The 18,995-nt window shown below is 43.0% G+C and overlaps 1 protein-coding gene across 2 annotated transcripts in view; it reads left to right on the plus strand.

The window, feature by feature from the left end:
- CRB2 (crumbs cell polarity complex component 2) overlaps window positions 1–18,995 on the plus strand; it is a 119,487-nt gene that overhangs the window by 75,811 nt on the left and 24,681 nt on the right. The window lies entirely within an intron of this gene.

Here is an 18,995-nt window from a genome sequence, read left to right on the forward strand (position 1 = left end):
TTATGATGCCATGACCACGATATAAGGCAATTTTCTCAAAAAAGCAGTACCTGCAATCGTGGTTTAAGGGTTTTAAAGGGAATCTGTCACCAGCATTTTGCTCCCCCATCTGAGAGCAGCTTGATGTAGGGGCAGAGACCCCGATTCCAGTCCTGTATCACTTACTGGGCTACTTGCTGTAGTTTTGAGAAAATCACAGTTTTATCTGCTGCAGATCTTCCGGTTCTCTGAATGCTGAGCTCTGTATAACCCCGCCCACGCCACTGATTGGCTGCTTTCTGTCTATTCCCAGTGTACACAGAAAGCTGCCAATCAATGGTGGAGGCGGTGTTATACAGAGCTCATGAATATGTATAAGCCTGTATAACTAGGCTTACTAGTCCTCTAGTGATAATCTCCTGCTGATAAAATGGTAATTTTATCAAAACTACAGCAAGCAGCCCAGTAAGTGACACATTGCTGGAATCAGGGTCTTTGCCCCTACATCATGCTGCTCTCAGATTAAGTGGCAAAAACCTGGCGACATATGATATATCTGGGAACCCCTAATGACCTTGCAAACCATGAAGTCTCCATCGCTCCTTTCACTGATGATGTGGTTTTCACTGGAGATCTCGGAGTTTCCTTCTAGACTGTAATGTTCAGTCATAAATGGATGTTCTAGGAAATGGTCTTCAGGATTCAGTTTGGGACTATGTTGAAGGGGTTTTCCACTTAAAAAAAAAAAATTGGCCCCCAAATGATAGAACTTGCGTAAAGTAACAAAACCAGACGTTACTCCTCCCCAGTCTAGCACTGACTCTCCGTCGGTGCTCCGGTTTCAGTGTTTTGAGCTCAGCAGGTCAGTGCCATCTATATCAGCGGAGCTGCTGAGCTCAGCGACCGGCTGCAGCGGTGAAATGTGCTGTCAACGTGACGTCACTGCTGCATCAAAAAACACTGAGGAGAGAGGGACCCGGAGTGGGGGTAGGGTTTGTTATATTACAGGGCTGCAGTATATGAAATTTGGTGACCTATTATTTAAAGTGGAAAACCCCTTTAAATAATAAGTGTTTTCCAGTTCTGTAGAAAATGATAGTCTGTCCTGTGTTAAGGGCGGGAGCTACATAGGTGACCCACAATTTCCTACTGACAGGCAGGCAGGCCGACCCCGTTATGATTTCCTCCCGTAATCAGACATTTTATCCTACTGAAAGAAATCTGGGATATCCGTAATTTAACAAGGAAGATTCCTAAAATGTAACAGTGAACACTGTGCAATCGCCCACATCTGGGATAACGTTCACCCTCTATGAGGTGCAGGTCTTAGGGAAACATACTTTCTTTAATGAAAGGAAATGAGGTCTAAAGAACGAGGGATTTGGTTTGGAGTTTCATACCGTGACCAGTGGAGGAGTCTGCCATCCGTGCCCTCCGTCCTGCAATGTCAGCGGAGGTTGAGAATGTAGTGGGAGCTGAGAGCTATAAACGGTTCATGAAGTCCAGTGGGGTTAGTGCAATGGGCTGAACAGGTCCCTTGTGTACCGATGTGATACCCATCTGTCTTTCCTACAGGTAGAGCTGCACATAAAACCTTTACACACAAAATAACCTCATTATCACTAGTTACTCCAGCGAAAAAAATGTAGTTAAATGTTTTAAAATTGGTAATATGCAAATAGGGAGGAAGAGAACTTGAAATATAGCCCTACCTATTGGATGTAGGAATCCTACAAGTCAATACCGAGCCTTGCCACATGACTTAGGATAAGAAGCCAAACAAGAAACTCCACTTGCAGACACATGTTTTGGAGTGTTTGCCCTTCATCAGTGCAAAGCAGGAGATCTGATTTGGCTGGGTGAGAGACCTCTGACTGGGACCTAAGGGATAATATTTCTCCTTGTGCTGAGTGCCAAGCCAGCGTAAGGAGACTTATAGGCCATCCAATGCTCCTCTGGGAATTTAAATATGCAAAGTGCCTATTCAGAGATGAGGGGCAAGCAATCCGAAACCTGTGTCTGCTGCAAATGAAGTTTCTAGTTTCACTTTTTATCCAAAGTCATGGAACCTTGGCCCTTTTAAGGGTTGATATTGCCTTTTAAGATTGCTACCCACTAGTGATGATCGAACATGCTCGTTGCTCGAGATTTACGAGCATGCTCGGGCGAGCACCTATTATCTTCAGCGTGCTCGGGGGTTAAGTTTTCATCACTCCGTGAACATGATTTGCGACTGTTTGACAGCTTTAATACATGTGAGGAATGCTGGTAAAACAGGCATTTCTCACATGTATTAAAGCTGTCAAACAGTCGCAAATCATGTTCACGGAGCCCACGAAAACGTAACCCCCCGGAGCACGCTGAAGATAATAGGTGCTCGCCCGAGCATGCTCAATCATCACTACTACCCCCAATAAGTGGCACTACAGTTTCTGTCCCCTTTCTCTCTGAATAGGCAATTTGCATATGTACAGTCCAGAGAAGCATTGCATGGCCTATAAGTCTCCTTAAGTTGGCTTGGAAAAACTTAACCCCTTTTAAATTAATAAGTAATGCAACTTTACATCTGACTAGTGTCTCCATATTCAGCTACAAGCTCCCGTCTTGGGCTCCTATTCATCCCTTTCTGGTTTGTTTCGACTACAGGAACCATTATCTGCATTTGCCCATGTTCGGAGCTGTATGAAGTCATTCCCTTTTTTTTTTCTCTGTGTATTGGATTTTACAGAGGAGGGAGTTGGCTTGGCTAATGAAGTAGACAGTCAGCCAATCCCCTTCACACTCTACTCTGGTTATGTACAGTCGGTATGGAAAGTATTCAGACCCCTTTAAATTTTTCACTCTTTGTTTCATTGCAGCCATTTGGTAAATTCTAAAAAGTTCATTTTTTCTCATTAAAGTACACTCTGCACCCCATCTTGACTGAAAGAAACAGAAATGTAGACATTTTTGCAAATTTATTAAAAAAAGAAAAACTAAAATATCACATGGTCATAAGTATTCAGACCCTTTGCTCAGTATTGAGTAGAAGCACCCTTTTGAGCTGGTACAGCCATGAGTCTTCTTGGGAATGATGCAACAAGTTTCTCACACCTGGATTTGGGGATCCTCTGCCATTCTTCCTTGCAGATCCTCTCCAGTTCCGTCAGGTTGCATGGTGAACGTTGGTGGACAGCCATTTTCAGGTTTCTCCAGAGATGCTCAATTGGGTTTAGGTCAGGGCTCTGGCTGGGCCAGTCAAGAATGGTCACAGAGTTGTTCTGATGCCACTCCTTTGTTAATTTAGCTGTGTGCTTAGGGCCATTGTCTTGTTGGAAGGTGAACCTTCGGCCAAGTCTGAGGTCCAGAGCACATTGGAAGAGATTTTCATCCAGGATATCTCTGTACTTGGCCGCATTCATGTTTCCTTCAAATGCAACCAGTTGTCCTGTCCCTGCAGCTGTAAAACACCCCCATAGCATGATGCTGCCACCACCATGTTTCACTGTTGGGATTGTGTTGGGCAGTTGATGAGCAGTGCCTGGTTTTCTCCACACATACCGCTTAGAATTATCACCAAAAAGTTCTATCTTCGTCTCATCAGACCAGAGAATCTTATTTCTCATAGTCTGGGAGTCCTTCATGTGTGTTTGAGCAAACTCTACGCGGGCTTTCATATGTTTTGCACTGAGGAGAGGCTTCCGTCGGGCCACTCTGCCATAAAGGCCCGACTGGTGGAGGGCTGCAGTGATAGTTGACATTGTGGAACTTTCTCCCATATCCTTACTGCACCTCTGGAGCTCAGCCACAGTGATCTTGGGGTTCTTCTTTACCTCTCTCACCAAGGCTCTTCTCCCACGATTGCTCAGTTTGGCTGGACAGCCAGGTCTAGGAAGACTTCTGGTGGTCCCAAACTACTTCCATTTAAGGATTATGGAGGCCACTGTGCTCTTAGGAACCTTGAGTAATGCAGAAATTCTTTTGTAACCTTGGCCAGATATGTGCCTTGCCACAATTCTGTCTCTGAGTTCCTTGGGCAGTTCCTTTGAGCTCATGATTCTCATTTGGTCTGACATGCACTGTGAGCTGTGAGGTCTTATATAGACAGTTGTGTGCCTTTCCAAATCAAGTCCTATCAGTTTAATTAAACACAGCTGGACTTCAATGAAGGAGTAGAACCATCTCAAGGAGGATCACAAGAAAATGGACAGCATGTGACTTAAATATGAGTGTCTGAGCAAAGGGTCTGAATACTTATGACCATGTGATATTTCAGTTTTTCTTTTTTTAATAAATTTGCAAAAATTTCTACATTTGTTTTTTTTTCAGTCAAGATGGGGTGCAGGGTGTACTTTAATGAGAAAAAAAAGAACTTTTTAGAATTTACCAAATGGCTGCAATGAAACAGAGTGGAAAAATGTAAAGGGGTCTGAATACTTTCCGTATCGTCCTGTCTTGCACAGAAACTAGAGGAGGACCTAGGATTAGAAGAGTGGGACAACTTTATTATAATTTTTTTCCTCCTATAATTTTTTTACCTAGTGGTCGGGATCTGAGTTAGTGGTCAAAGCCCTGTTGCAAAACAGCTGATCCATAAAAGTCGTAGCGAGTTTCAGCTGAAACTTCATGGCCTATATGAAACATCTCGAATGCCCCTAGACCACTATGTGGGACCCCAATGAGGGTAATCAGTTCTGTGTTAGATCGTTCAGTGAAGATCCCTTTTCCTGGCATATGGACATTGATTTGATTCCCTGGCATGTATAGCCAGGCTTGGCTTCCTCTGGTGATAGCTGCTGATCGCAGGTGTTTGAGGAGCTGGTTCCACTGTAGTGAGCCTCCATGCACATGAGTCTCTTCTTGAGACCACCACTACATACTTCTAGTCCAGCAATAGTACAGATCGTAGATTGTCAGAAAGTCATATACTATTCTAGCACTGGAGAGTGTACAGCGGCCATCAGGAGGTCTGATCAGATTCACATCAAAACATACTGTCCATAACTTTACTACGACTGTGCAGCCAAGATGACAAAGTCTCCATAACCCTGAAACTCCTGTCCCCTCTATAAATAATCCCACCCAGGTTATTGTTTGCGTGAAATATGATGAGAATTCAACAGAATGTTTTACTCCGCGAACGGTGACACTGACCATGGCGGGGGTACTGTACCTTTAATAGGACATGCACCATTGGTTTAGTGAGCAAAGCGAGCCCTGGAATAAACAACATGGCCTGACGAGAAAATAAAGCCGCTAATCCCCTGCGCTCTGTGTATTAATCCCTCCAGAGTCAGCTTATTAGTTCATATTAGGCTCACAGACCCTTCACCGTCACCGTGAGAAGAAAATGCCGCACAGGCTGGGGGAGATCATGGTGGCTCCGCTGTGACTCCATCGGGTACACACACTATCACAGGCTCAACTGAACAACAGCTTACTATAAAAAATACCGCCACACATACAGTTGAAACCAGAAGTTTACATACACTATATATAAAGACACATCTGCAGGTTTTTCTCAATATCTGACATGAAATCAGAATAAACCTTTCCCATTTTAGGTCAATTCGGATTACCATAATTGTTAATATTTGCCAAATGCCAGAATAATGAGAGAGAGAGAATGTTTTAAGGCATTTTTATTACTTACTGCAAAGTCAGAAGTTTCCATACATTTCATTAGTATTTGGTACCATTGCCTTTAAACTGAATGACTTGGGTGAAACGTTTGGGATATCCTTCCACAAGCTTCTCACAATAGTTGGTTGTAATTTGGGCCCATTCCTCCTGAAAAAACTGGTGTAACTGATCCAGGTTTTGAGGTTGCCTTGCTTGCTTGCTGACTCCAAATCCAGGCCTCCATTGGTTAATAAATTTGATTTCCATTGATAATTTTGTTGTCAGCACATTCAACTTTGTACAGAACAAAGTATTCAATGAGAATATTTCATTCATTCAGATCTAGGATGTGTTATTTCAGTGTTCCCTTTATTTTTTTGAGCAGTGTATGTCATGGTAAAAGAGGGAGCTCATGCGTTCAAGCTTATCCTGAGCAGTGTAACAATATAGCAGCAGGGAGGAGGAACAGTGAGGAGCTGTCAATCAGATTAGGTGGGAGGAGATTCAGCAGCTGCAGGGAGGAGGAACACTGAGGAGCTGTCGATCAGGCTGGGTGGGCAGAGATTCAGCAGCTGCAGGGAGGAGGAACATTGAGGAGCTGTCAATTGGGCTATGTGGGCGGAGATTCAGCAGCTGCAGGGAGGAGGAACACTGAGGAGCTGTCAATCAGGCTGGGTGGGCGGAAATTCAGCAGCTGCAGGGAGGAGGAACACTGAGGAGCTGTCAATCAGGCTGGGTGGGCGGAAATTCAGCAGCTGCAAGGAGGAGGAACACTGAGGAGCTGTCACAAGCTGGGTGGGCAGAGATTGAGTTGAACATTCAAAAGGATTATACAGCCATTCTGATTTAGAATATCACAGTAAATACATTAGTCTCATCAGGTCTAAGATCTATATAATATAGTATGAAATCAGTATTGTGAAATCTGGCAACAGATTTGCTACTTTAAATAAGTGTTGCATATTCATTTATTCTGAAAAAGGATGGTGGGTGCCTTGGGTATCAAAACAGATTGTCCCACTCCTGATTTCTGAACAGAAATGTATAAAGTTGTTTTTTTTCTTGCTTCCAGTTCTAGAGATCACACATTTTACTCGATACGTTGATGACCTTTTATGTTGGTGGAGTAAGCAGGTTCCTCCTATTTGTTTCCCTGTGAAGCTGGGTACTGTCAGCGGACAGATCAGACAGGCATCCCATGAGTCAGCAGTGACAGGAGCCAGCTGGTAGTTTGCACCAGGAGCGGATTAGATGTGTAGCTCAGCTCTGTGGCTGGATACAAATCCAATCCTTTTTGCCTGAGTGGTATGAGGGGGAGAGGCTGGTGCCTGCTCCACGCTGCGCCCATCTCTGCCTCTCTTCAGCTTCTCCCTCTCCCCAATGCCTGTGATCACACCATGAGAAGGAGAACTGCGGCAGCCATCTGGAGTGCGCTCTGTCTTCTTGCAGGTAAATGAGACTTTAGCCTGGAGGTGCGGATCACAGGCTCCATAAGAGCTCTGATCCTGGGAGAACTAGAGGTCAGGGCAAAAAGTCTGCTTGTAGCTCCTTAATAGCGTCCTCATATTCCCGTTAGGATCATATGAGTAACTTGGTAAATCTGAAACGCGTCGACTGTAAAAATTTATTATACTTGTTTTTTATGGCAAAACGTTAGAGGCCTAGAAATGTGGACAACTTTCTGAACTTGTGCAATTATGGAGAAAGGTGGAACTTGATGGACCTAGGTCTTTTTTTTTAACCTAAGTAACTGTGTACATCGGTCTACAAGCAGAAAAATCTAATTGATCGGGTCATCGGAGCCCACAAATCCACACAATAATGTTAGATTTATGGGGGATTATATGGACTTTTATAAGAATTAAAGTTGTGTTAAGTACAATATTACTTGCAAAGTGTATTATTTAGTCAGAATTGTCAATTTTACACACTCTTGTGATGGCTTTCCTATACAATTATGTAGATGATGTAATGATGGCGATGGGGTAAAATCCTGTTTTATTGTGTACTATTGTAACGCTCTGTGTACCAGGTAGATACAATGTATCCGCAATCATAATCTACTCCTGCTGCAGGCTGCCAGGGCAGCCTGGGAGTAGTAGTTTCACAACAGCTGGTGGGCCGCAGGTTACTGATCCCTGGAAAAGCGTATGGTAGAGAAAATCAATTTAAGCTTTTCACTGATCCATAATTGGTTTAGCCAAATTGCCACCGTCAATCTGTATCTGCGGTAATTCATTAGCGTGTAAAGTCTAATTAGACAGTAATTACTGCTCGGGTCTGGTTAGAAGATGAAGACGCAGTCGCTGAATATCTGGATCTAAGAAATCGAGATGCTGAACACATTGGACAAATATGCCCATTTTGCTAAATATTTTCTTTTTCTCATTACACATCTAGTTTGGCTCCAGGAAATAGAAGCAAAGTTGGGAAAAAAAGCAACTTGATAATTTTTTTTTTTGCACTTTTTGTTTTATACTTTAGTTTAAAAACCTCTAATTGTGAATGTGAGGAGGATGAGCGAGGAGGATGAGAGCTGCGGTTGTATTTAATGGGAGTTTTGTTGTGGGGGTAATATATTTCCTCGGAGCCAGCGCTGCCTGGTACTGCCCTGTTCATTGTGTTTGTATAAAGTAATGGGCTGCTTGTGTCAGTTCTGGGAAGAATTTGCCGCATTCCTGTGTGCGATCACTCCTGATGGACATGAAAAGGAAATTCTGGGGGAGGTAAAGCAGAAGAAATGAGCTTCAGGGATGAGGGGTATCTGCTTTGTGCTTTGTTCCCACAGAAAAATCAGGTTGTTCAGGGGGTGAAAAATCCACGTAACAAAAAACTCTTCAAAAACATTTTTTTCTTTTCTTTTGTTAATGTTTTTGTTTATGCTCCTATTGAAAAACTGTAGATCTTCACCACTAAATCAAGCAGAAATACCTAAAGAAAAAACACGACACCATCTAGATGTATTTTCCCATTCAATTGGGGTATGTTCGCACTTTTTCGAGTTCGGGGTTTTTTTTTTTTACGTAGATTTTGAAGCAATTTTTTTTTATAAGGGTTTTGAAGCAGATCTGTATGGACATACGCTTAGATATGTGCACAGGGAGTTTCTGCCCCAAAAACTCAGCAAAAAGTTTCACTCAAAGTTTTTCCAGGAGGATTTTGGAAAGTTCCAAAAATTCCTCAAAAACGAACCATCCTCTATGGATGTTGTAAAACTACAACTCCCAACATACCCTAAAATGATGGTAGTGTAGTTGCAGTTTTCTGACCCATGTTGTACCAATTCCAAAATTAGTAAGAATAATAAATACTTTAAGGGGGTGGCCCACCATAACAACTTGTCACTTCTCCACTGAACAGGTGATAAGTTGCTGATTGATGGTGGTCCGGCCTCAGAACTCCATTATCAGGATTGATGGAAGACCCAGGAGTCCCTTATTTAAATGGGATGATCGCCACGCCATGTGCACCCCCGCTCCATTGTCTGTTATGGCGACACAGATAAATAAGCGCTGTACCTGGCGGTCTCCATCAGTCCTGTAGACAATGAACAGAATACTGGTGTGAGACCATCCCTCCATTCAAACATGGGGTTCCAGAGCTCTATTCTCTGGGATTAAGGTGGTTTCAGAGGCAAGACCCTCAGCGATCAGGAAGATATCAGGTATCCTGTGGAGAGGTGTTATGTTGTTTAGTTATGGTGGGCCAAACCCTAAAGTTTTTACAATTGTTACTAATTTTATAATTTTCATGTCCCACAACTTGGGAATCATACAGTATTGTATCATAGTTGTTAAACTGCTAGACAATAAGGTTTGCCTTTTAGAAATTTGTCTTGTCTCTCTCCCTGTCTGCCTCCTCAGCTCTGATGTCAGTAACCCCTCCCTTCTTCTTCCTCATTCTGTGTATGTCAGCCATGTTAAGAAGCTCATGTCTGCATCTCTGGTCCAGAATCTTCTTTTTTTACCTACTGCAATTGTGCATAACTACAAGAATTTAGCTTGAAAATAAACCTTGTTCTGGAATCTTCATACATACCTCTGCAGTCAAGTCAAGCTATCTGATGAAATCACTTTGTGGGAGTACTGGTACATAGAGACAGTCATAGAAATGGTGTCTCAAGAGCCCCACACTCGCAGCCTAGTTATGGAGTCACAATAATAATGGTTATACAATTTGGCATACACTTGGTAGAACAAGGGTCCGCAACTTAAATTATTCCAGCAGTTTTGAAACTACACTCCCAGCATTTTGGGGCATACAGGGAATTCCCACCATCCAATATGGGAGGTTTGGGGAAGGTTTAAAAGGTTAATATGACCCCGCTCATTGAGTAAACTTTTCTACTCGTACACCACGTGGGTGACATTTTGATAGATTATATTCTAAGCTTTAGAAGAAAAAAAAACTTTATTTGTGTGATATGATAAACATTTACAGTGGTTGATGCTAAATTTGTTGGAGCACAATTAAAGAAAATCTGTCATCTTATTTGAGAGCAGCATAATGTAGAGGCAGATACCCTGATTCCAGTGATGTCACTTACTGGGCTTCTTTCTGTAGTTTTGATAAAATCACAGTTTTATCAGCAGATTATCATTAGAAGACTAGTAAACTGCTGCCATGTAGTCATCCATATTCATGAGCTCTGTATAACCCCACCACTGATTGGCTGCTTTGTGTACACTGTGCATAGGCAGAAAGCTGCCAATCAGTAGTGTGGGCGGGGTTATACAGAGCTCAGCACTCAAGAACTACTAGATCTGCAGCAGAGAAAACTGTTTTATCAAAAGTGCAGCAAGCAGCCCAGCAAGTGATACATTACTGGAATCAGGGTCTCTGCCCCAATATCATGCTGCTCTCAAATGGGGGAGCAAAAACTGGTGACCGATTCCCTTTAAGGCTTAGTGGGCTTTTAGTATACAATTGTGCCTACTTAGATCAGCCTATGGTACACTAGCGCCTACATTTTTGTGCAGATGTATCACAATCACACATATTGTATTTATACACACATCTGAGAGCATTTTTCAACTACAACATCTGGTGTACTCTAAAGGGCTCCATATGCTTTGTCCTTATCTCTCTCCTCCTTGCTTTAATTACAGACAGGTAGGGCTACAGCATAGGGAATGTATTTAGTTGAATAATTTGACATGGGGACTTCAGCGGTTTCCCTACTGCAGTCCTTTATTGGGCTGCGCTCTAAAAGCTCATTCGGACGTCCGTGCAAATAGGTCCTAGATCGGACTGCAATGCATGGACTGTCCACAGGTCTCCCAACACGAGCTGCAAAGTCCCATATAAATACATGAAGCTGTCACGCTCTGGTCAGGAGACCTGCGGCCAGTCCGTGCATTGCTGTCCAATCTTGAACCGATTTGCACAGACGTCTGAATGAGCCCTTAGTCAGGACAAGGTTTCCAAATGGCACTTAGCACATGATTGACACAACTAAAACACACAAATTATTATAATCTTTTTTATTGATGTAGTAAAAAAAAGTTTTATATTTTGCATTTCTTTTTCTTTGTTTTGTAAATTTGCCACAATTTGCCAATTCACAAGATTTTTTTGGGCGGATTTTCATTGTGAATTTCAAGTAACCCATGCAGGTTCTGTTGGGAACGCTGATTAAAATCTACAGCAAATAGAAATTAAAACGGAAGCAGATCGAAGTCTTAAGGCAGAATAAACCCCTTCGCAGTGCTGGTGACCCCCTGTGTGTATGGGACCCTGCAGCCAATGTTGGATAATCTGCACCCATAGAGGCCCTGGGTGTACTTAGTTATAATCTTAGAGCCATATGTCATGTGTGTTTGGGTTCTTTCCTTACAACATGGAAACAGTAATGCACTGTAAATCCATAGCCATTTATTTTCAAACCTCCGTCCTCAACTCGTAGAAAATAAAATGTACAAAAATCAGATCTTTCTTGTGTTTTAAAAAGCAAAACCTGGTAAAATCCACTCCAAATGTGCAACAAAATCTACCGGAGTGGATTCCCAGCTCCAATCTGCAATAGCTCACTAGTGGACACCATATTTTTCACGACCATTTCTTATCCTAAAACTTCCTCTAAATATCAGGAAAAAAACAACCTTTGCCTGTACATAGATGGTTCATGTAATACGTGTTATAAAGACAGAAACAAACCTCAGGAGAGTTTTATTTTCAGAGATTGGTCATAAAGTGTTGAGATATTCAGGTGATGTAGAAATGTTGTATCAGAGTAGACATAGAAGAAATGGTTGGCGATGGTTGATGCCACGACACTGCCCCATCCTGATACATCTAACCCCCTATAAATCACATCCCCATGTATGAGTGGGGATCGCAGCATGAAGGTCGGACTTCTCTTCCATTCTCCATCCCGTGTGCTGATGTAATGGTACCTGTGAAGCAGTGGAGCTCTGCCCAGGTTTTCTTCTCCATGTGGGGTGGCACGCAGTGTGGGAAAGACTAAGAGCAACACAAAGTAATGAGGCGAGGGTAGCCCAAACGCTATGGGAAGGGGGAGTGGAGACCCCTAGGCAGATCTAATATCACCTTACCTGTCCTACCGTCCCTATATAGGTTCCGCACCTATCGCCGAACAGGAAACCTAATCCCTGAATATCCCTAGAGCTAGGCTCTAGATAGGGAGGGGGGTGAGCACTGGTCAGTCCCCACTATACACTAAAGACAACAAGGGAGACAAACAAAGGGGGGAAAACTTAGATTGAGCAGACACCAGAGAGAGAACACCAAATGTCCTCCAAGGGCACCAGAGAGGAAGCTAGCCGACTGCTATTGCTCCAATCCTTCACAAGGGAAAATGAGAATATTACCGGCAAAGCAGACAGAGTTTATAAACAACGAGACCAGGGTGTGTCAATCAGAGCAGGAGGGAGGTTGCCGCTGGGTCCAAAAGTCAGAAAGACTAAGAAGGCGTCTGCAATGTCAAACGCAGTGACCTTCTGCAACCAGATCCAGACTGACTGTCTGTTACATCTGACACACCCGTGACATGGGGTTCCTGTTTCCCATAGGCACAATAGTAATTGTCTTTACTCTTTATTAGACTTTAATTTTAAAAACAGAATATGATATTGAATAAAAATAGTAAATGAACACACTGGCTGTTAATTTTTTATTTACAGGCAATAATTTATTAAGCTAAATGTGTTTGAACTCTAGCATAATTTGCACGTAAAAAAAAATCCCTCTTTCGCGACTTGTACGATATTTATGTGTTTTAGATAAGTTGTAAAAAATAATCTGAAGTGGAGGTGTGGTCTAGCTGAAAGGGGTGTGGTTTACTTGAAAGAGGCGAGGTTGACGAGAAATGGGTGTGGCTAATATGCAGAACCCTCGATTTCCCAAATAGAAAATAAAGTGCCAGAATAACATGTACGTTTTCGGCACAAGGCAAACCAACGAATCAATGGTGTAAACTTAGGCTAAACAGTCATAAAATTCAATAGATTTATCAAAGAAGCTAAACTACTGTGATAAAACTAACGCATTTTAAGACTGTCTAGTCTAAGTTTAGACTGTCTAAAAATTAGACAGCATTGATAAATCTGCAACCTTCTATAGGTTGGGTGTTTTCATCTAGAAATGACACTATAGTTCATGACTAGTATTGTAGCTCTGCCCCATCACTTGAATGTGGCTATGCTGCAGTACCAGACACACACACCATGGAGAAGAGGGCGCTGCTTCTGGAAGAAAGCCACCATGCGTATAAGCTCTTCTGTATCTACAGAGCTGCGGGGATTTAGTGTGCTGCCGTGCACGGTTTCTAGTGAAGAAAAGCTCCGTAATGGAACAAATCATGATTTTATTTGTCAGGTTCATATAAAAAAAAGTGATTTTGTGAGTCCCCATTACAGATCTGCACAACCAGGAGCAATTAATACTTCTAGGTATATGAGGCCTAAGATTCACGGTATCCAACTGATAAGATGCATGGCACTCCACATCTGTGTATTAGGGTGCATGGGTACAATGTCAATCCTTTATCCAAAAATTATGAAATACCACAGCACTCCAAACTTTTCAGTTTTCCAAAAAGTTATTCTTTAATATCTACACCTTTTAACTTTATATACACGTGACGTTATGGTCCTTAAGACCTTCATCAGATATTGGGATTGCACCATACAGTGTTGTTTCATAAGAAAAACAGCGGGACGGCACAATAGAGTTGGGGAAAACTGTGATGAATGCCGGCCGGTGGGTGCAGCTCTCTGGCGCCCCCTTACCTAGAGTAAGTGGTGCCAGGAAGCTGCTACCAGCGGGGGGAAACACCGTGGTGTTTTGTCCCTTACACGTCACCAATCCGTGATGCCACGATACAGGCACAACTCTCTGGCGCCCCCTTGCCTCTCAGGTCAGTCAAGGTACTGCACCTAGAGTGAGAGGTCGCCGGAGAGGCCGTCCTGTAGCCCTCTGGGTATTTGAGGCCCTCTGCAGTGAGGGCGGTATATATATTTCCCTGGCTGCGCCAGTAATATATATCCACACCTCCGACCGTCACTGCCAGCCTTCCTCAAATCCCCCAGATGGTATGCTGCCACCAGTTCTCGTTTGATACAAGCCCGGTCCGTTAATAGACTTGTATCGGGTCAGGAACCAACCCGGTAGCGTTTCAGCCAAGCGTTCCGGACCAATGGATTCGTATATGCAGAGTAAAGGATATAGCCCACGATTAATTTATGATTTAATCGATTATAAGAATACACTAGATTACAAGGCTATGCAATTAACTATACAATGGTATTTGGCCAGAATAAGAGATATAACAATTAGACATACAAAACACAGGGATAACAACGATAAATCAGTTACCGTTCTTGTGGTGCAAGGGAGGATTTGCGGTACCACAGGTTCAAGCTTAGTTGCAGTCGTCCAGGCCTCAGTAGCACATGGCAAAGGTGCTCCTCCCACTCAGAGACCGGGACCCGACGTTAGGAGTTGTTCACATCATCTCCTGGGTCAAGCTGAGGGGGTTTCTGGCTGTCGGCTATACTAAAGTCCTGTCACGCCCACTCTTGGTGATGTCAGTTTACTAAGACCCGCCCCCCATACCAATGCTCATTTTAGCTTCATTTTAGAAAAGTACCCATAACTTTCCCTGGGGTGATCTCATCGTATCACCAGAGGTCTCGTCGTGATCCACCTCTTGTGGGGAAGCCATTGACTCTAAACATGCCTCCCCTGGGACCTTGTATATGGTTCTTCTAACTATCCAGCTTTCCAGGCCACTCATGGATTTATAAGTCCCATCATTGTGTCCGCGGGCACCTTCCTCACATGATACATTTTATTTGGGTTCCCTAACTTGTATCGTGTGGTTAGGAATTGATATTATATCTTGTAGCTTTGGTGGCCATTTTCCACAAAGAAAGCACATGGTTTTCAGGCTTGCACAAATGGTTTGCAGTGACATCAAGGTGTTAATTACCCCCCTGGGACCTAGCTGACTCTGTCCTGCTTGGACACAACAAAAACTGGCCCATCTATTTACCATATCAAAGAAGTTTCTGGACACTGATCTCCAGAGGTGGGGGCGAATTGCTGTTTACCAGGGGCTGCAAAAATGTGACATGGTAGAAGCTGTGTGACAATAGGGAATATCTTCAGGTATGACGTATCATACCTAAGATGGCGGCTGACTTTCATGACAACAACCATGTGATGTTTCGGTCTTTAGACCTTCATCAGCACAACTCTCTCCAGCAACAGTTGACCCCAACTCCCTAGTACTGTTCTTATGAAGCAACTCTATATGGTGCAATCCCAATATCTGATGAAAGTCTTAATTACCGGAACATTAGAATTCTATATAATTACTGAAACATCATACAATATATATGATATTTGGGTAATTAAGACTTTCATTGGATATTCAGATTGCACCATATAGAGTTGTTTCATAAGAACAGCATGGTATATGTTGGCTTACGCACTCGTTAAAGAATCATCTTGAAAACGCAAATGTTTGGGTGCAGTTGTCTTTACTAATTTTATGACTCAAGATATGGTATGACTTAGGCGGTATTCTCACATCCGTGTGTCAATGTCCAAGCACGGATTGGCTGCGGGTCTCCTGACCCAAATGCAGCAGCCTCGTATACCCCTATGAGGCTCCTGATTTTGGGACAGTAGACCAGCGGCCGGTCTGTGATCTGCCCGTGATACATGGATATGTGAATCCAGCCTTACATTCAATAGTAAGGGGGAGAGTTGCCATTAATTGAGGTACAGCCGGTTATTATTTAAGAAGGGAGATAGATGTTACAGAAAACAATAATGGCTACTTTTTTTCTACTAGATTTTGGAATGAGAAAATAGTTTTTTAGAACCAGAGTTAAACGCGGTAATCATTCGAGGTCTCCAATATAGTGGATAAAGTTTTTGCAAGAAACGTTTCATACCAGTCCAATCAATTAAATGAAGTCAACTACATTTTAAATAAATGACCTGAAGGTGAATGCACACATTGGATGATCAGCTCTATACCCCAGTTTTATAGAGACCAGCCGACCATCCTGTGTCTTTTGGGGGACAGTTGGAACCCCTCCAATGTAGATGAATTTCGGCATGCCAACCCTTTCTTTTCAAGGACTTAAGCTGCCAGGAAATGGTGCCTGCCAGCGACTCCTCTCCCAAGTGGCATCTCTGCCCTTTATAAGGAAACCTGTATTTTCAATGATGTGAAGGTCTACATACATGGGTTTCCGATTTCATCCCAAGCTCTAAAGCTCCATTAGAGACAGGCACTAATGTGTGATGACAACCTATGTACAGAGCTGCAGAATATGTTGGCATTATATAAGAAACTGGAAATAGTTTGTTTATTTTTACATTTTGTCTTCATTGGAGTAATGGTGGCTTTATTCATACATTTGACTGAATTCTTCCTGTTTGCATTGTAGTACAATATAACCAGCTGTATACGGACTTTATATGACGGGTTCCAGAGCTCTTTAGAATAGTGACTGCACGTGTGTCTTAGGCCTGACTTGAGGGCTGCGTCTGATTTTCCCCATGCCCGTTATTACAGTATTCCAGACAATTTAGAGTTTCATTAAAGTTGGATTAACTTTTTGCTTGAAAAGATTTTCTGTATTCCAGCCTAGATCAGAGCGAGGCATACTGTGCACCCTCGTCAGAGCTGTGATGTCCCTACCTCCTCCCAGATCCTCCATGCATAACCTGCATACTTACTGGTTACTGAGGATCACATCTATTGTTTTTCTAGCTTGCTTGTCAGTACAAACCTGGATACATGCGCCACATGTCATGTTTATCAGATTATTAGGGTAATCTGCACAAAGCTGAAACTGTGTGGGCCAGGCTGGATGACCAAATGTGATCCGGGGTAAGACGAAACAAGATGTAATCAGCCGATGGTACATCGAACACTTGGGTTGGTTGGTTATAGAAGCTTCTCCTACGTTATATTTTTTTTTATTTCTGAAATAAAATATGAAGACGTATCAGACCAGAGTTCTTGTAATATGGAGCGGCAGTGCAGATGATCAACCACAGCTCCATTCAGATGAGGGTCTTCAGAGCTCTGGTTCTCAGGATTGGTGGGGGTCACAGCAATCGGAAGGTATGTCACCAATGACATTATAAACAGGAGCTATGTATATAAGTATAAGGCTATGTGCCCACGATGCAGAAATGCTCCGGATTTTTCCTGAGCGTTTCTGCATCTCCCTGGCAGAAAAAACTCATGCGGATTGTACATGCGGATTGTACATGCGGATTGTACATGCGGATTGTGCATGCGGATTGTACATGCGTTTTTTCTGCCAGGGACAAGCATTTGTCAAGCGTTTTTACATGCGATCAGCATCACTTGGAAAAGTGCTTGAAAGTTGGTCACACAATATAAATCCGTGCAACCGGCATGGATTTATATTGTGTGACCAACATAATGTTAAAAAAAAAAAAAAATTAGAACGTAAAAAATAACCTTATACTCACCTTTCTGGCGGTCTCGGTCTGCTCCCGGCGTCGCTGCTGGCTTCGTGGCAGGTACCGGTAATGTAAAAGGACTTTCCATGACGTCAGCGGTCATGTGACAGATTGCATAATATCAGCATGTGCACGTGCAGACGTGTGGATTTTATGCGGTCCAATGCAAGTCAATGGCAGCTTTAACGCTGCGATTCCGCAAAATTAATGGTTGTGCTGCGGATTTTTCCGCAATGATAATCCGCAGTGGAAATTTCCGCAGCATGTGCACAGCACATGCAGATTATCATTGGGAAACATGGCAGACAATTTAACATGCGTTTTTAATGCGGTTTCGTGGCGGAAATGGTGCCACGGAAACATATTAAATCCGAATCGTGGGCACACGGCCTAAGTGTACAGATAATACTATGATTAGGAGCAGAGGAGAATGACTCGCTGCAGCGAGCGGGCCTCTGACCTGTGCTGAGCTCAGTGAGTGACAGTCATTCTCCTCTGCTCCTCAGCATGTGCGGTCGCCTCAAGCCAGGTCAGTATAATGATTTTTTTTATTTTATTCTTATTTTTACAGGTTTTGGAGACATCAGGATGTGAATACAACTCTCAACATTGTCCCTTGCTGGTGCTGATCGCTGCGCCGACAAGGGACAATGATAAGAGACTCCTTCAGCATCCAGTGCTTGAGAACAGCGCGAACTGTACCGCTGATTCACCAGGCACCGGTACGTGTCACACTGATGTGACACACAGTTGCCACACAGGTACACACGGACACGGATATCTCCGGTACTGGTTTTTCCAGTACCGGAAATATCCAGACGTGTGAAAGAAGTCATTCACACTTTCAGGCTACTTTTACATTTGCATTCTGAAATCCGGAAGGCTCTTATGTCTGGGAACAGACTGATGGATTTCACAGGATCCGGTACTTTCCTGATAAAGCCAGATGCTCCCATTGACTATAATTGGAGGCTAGTCATGAGCCAGCAAAATCGAAAATCACAGCATGCTGAGGTTTGATGTCCGACTGTTTTGCATGATCGCTTTTACCTGTGCACTATATACAGAGCTCCTGTGTATAATGTCAATGGTGATCACTGTATTACCTGTACACTGACACTATATACAGAGCTTCTGTGTATGTCACTGGTAATCACTATATTACCTATACACTATATACAGAGCTCCTGTGTATAATGTCACTGGTGATCACTGTATTACCTGTACACTATATACAGAGCTCCTGTGTATAATGTCAATGGTGATCACTGTATTACCTGAACACTGACACTATATACAGAGCTCCTGTGTATAATGTCACTGGTGATCACTGTATTACCTGTACACTGACACTATATACAAGGCTCCTGCATATAATGTCACTGGTGATAACTGTATTAATGGAAACACACACACTACACTACATACAAAGCTCTGTG

Source organism: Phyllobates terribilis, unplaced genomic scaffold (assembly GCF_046119375.1).
Source record: "Phyllobates terribilis strain yellow unplaced genomic scaffold, ASM4611937v1 Scaffold_7__3_contigs__length_470593459, whole genome shotgun sequence".
Lineage (NCBI taxonomy): Eukaryota > Metazoa > Chordata > Amphibia > Anura > Dendrobatidae > Phyllobates > Phyllobates terribilis.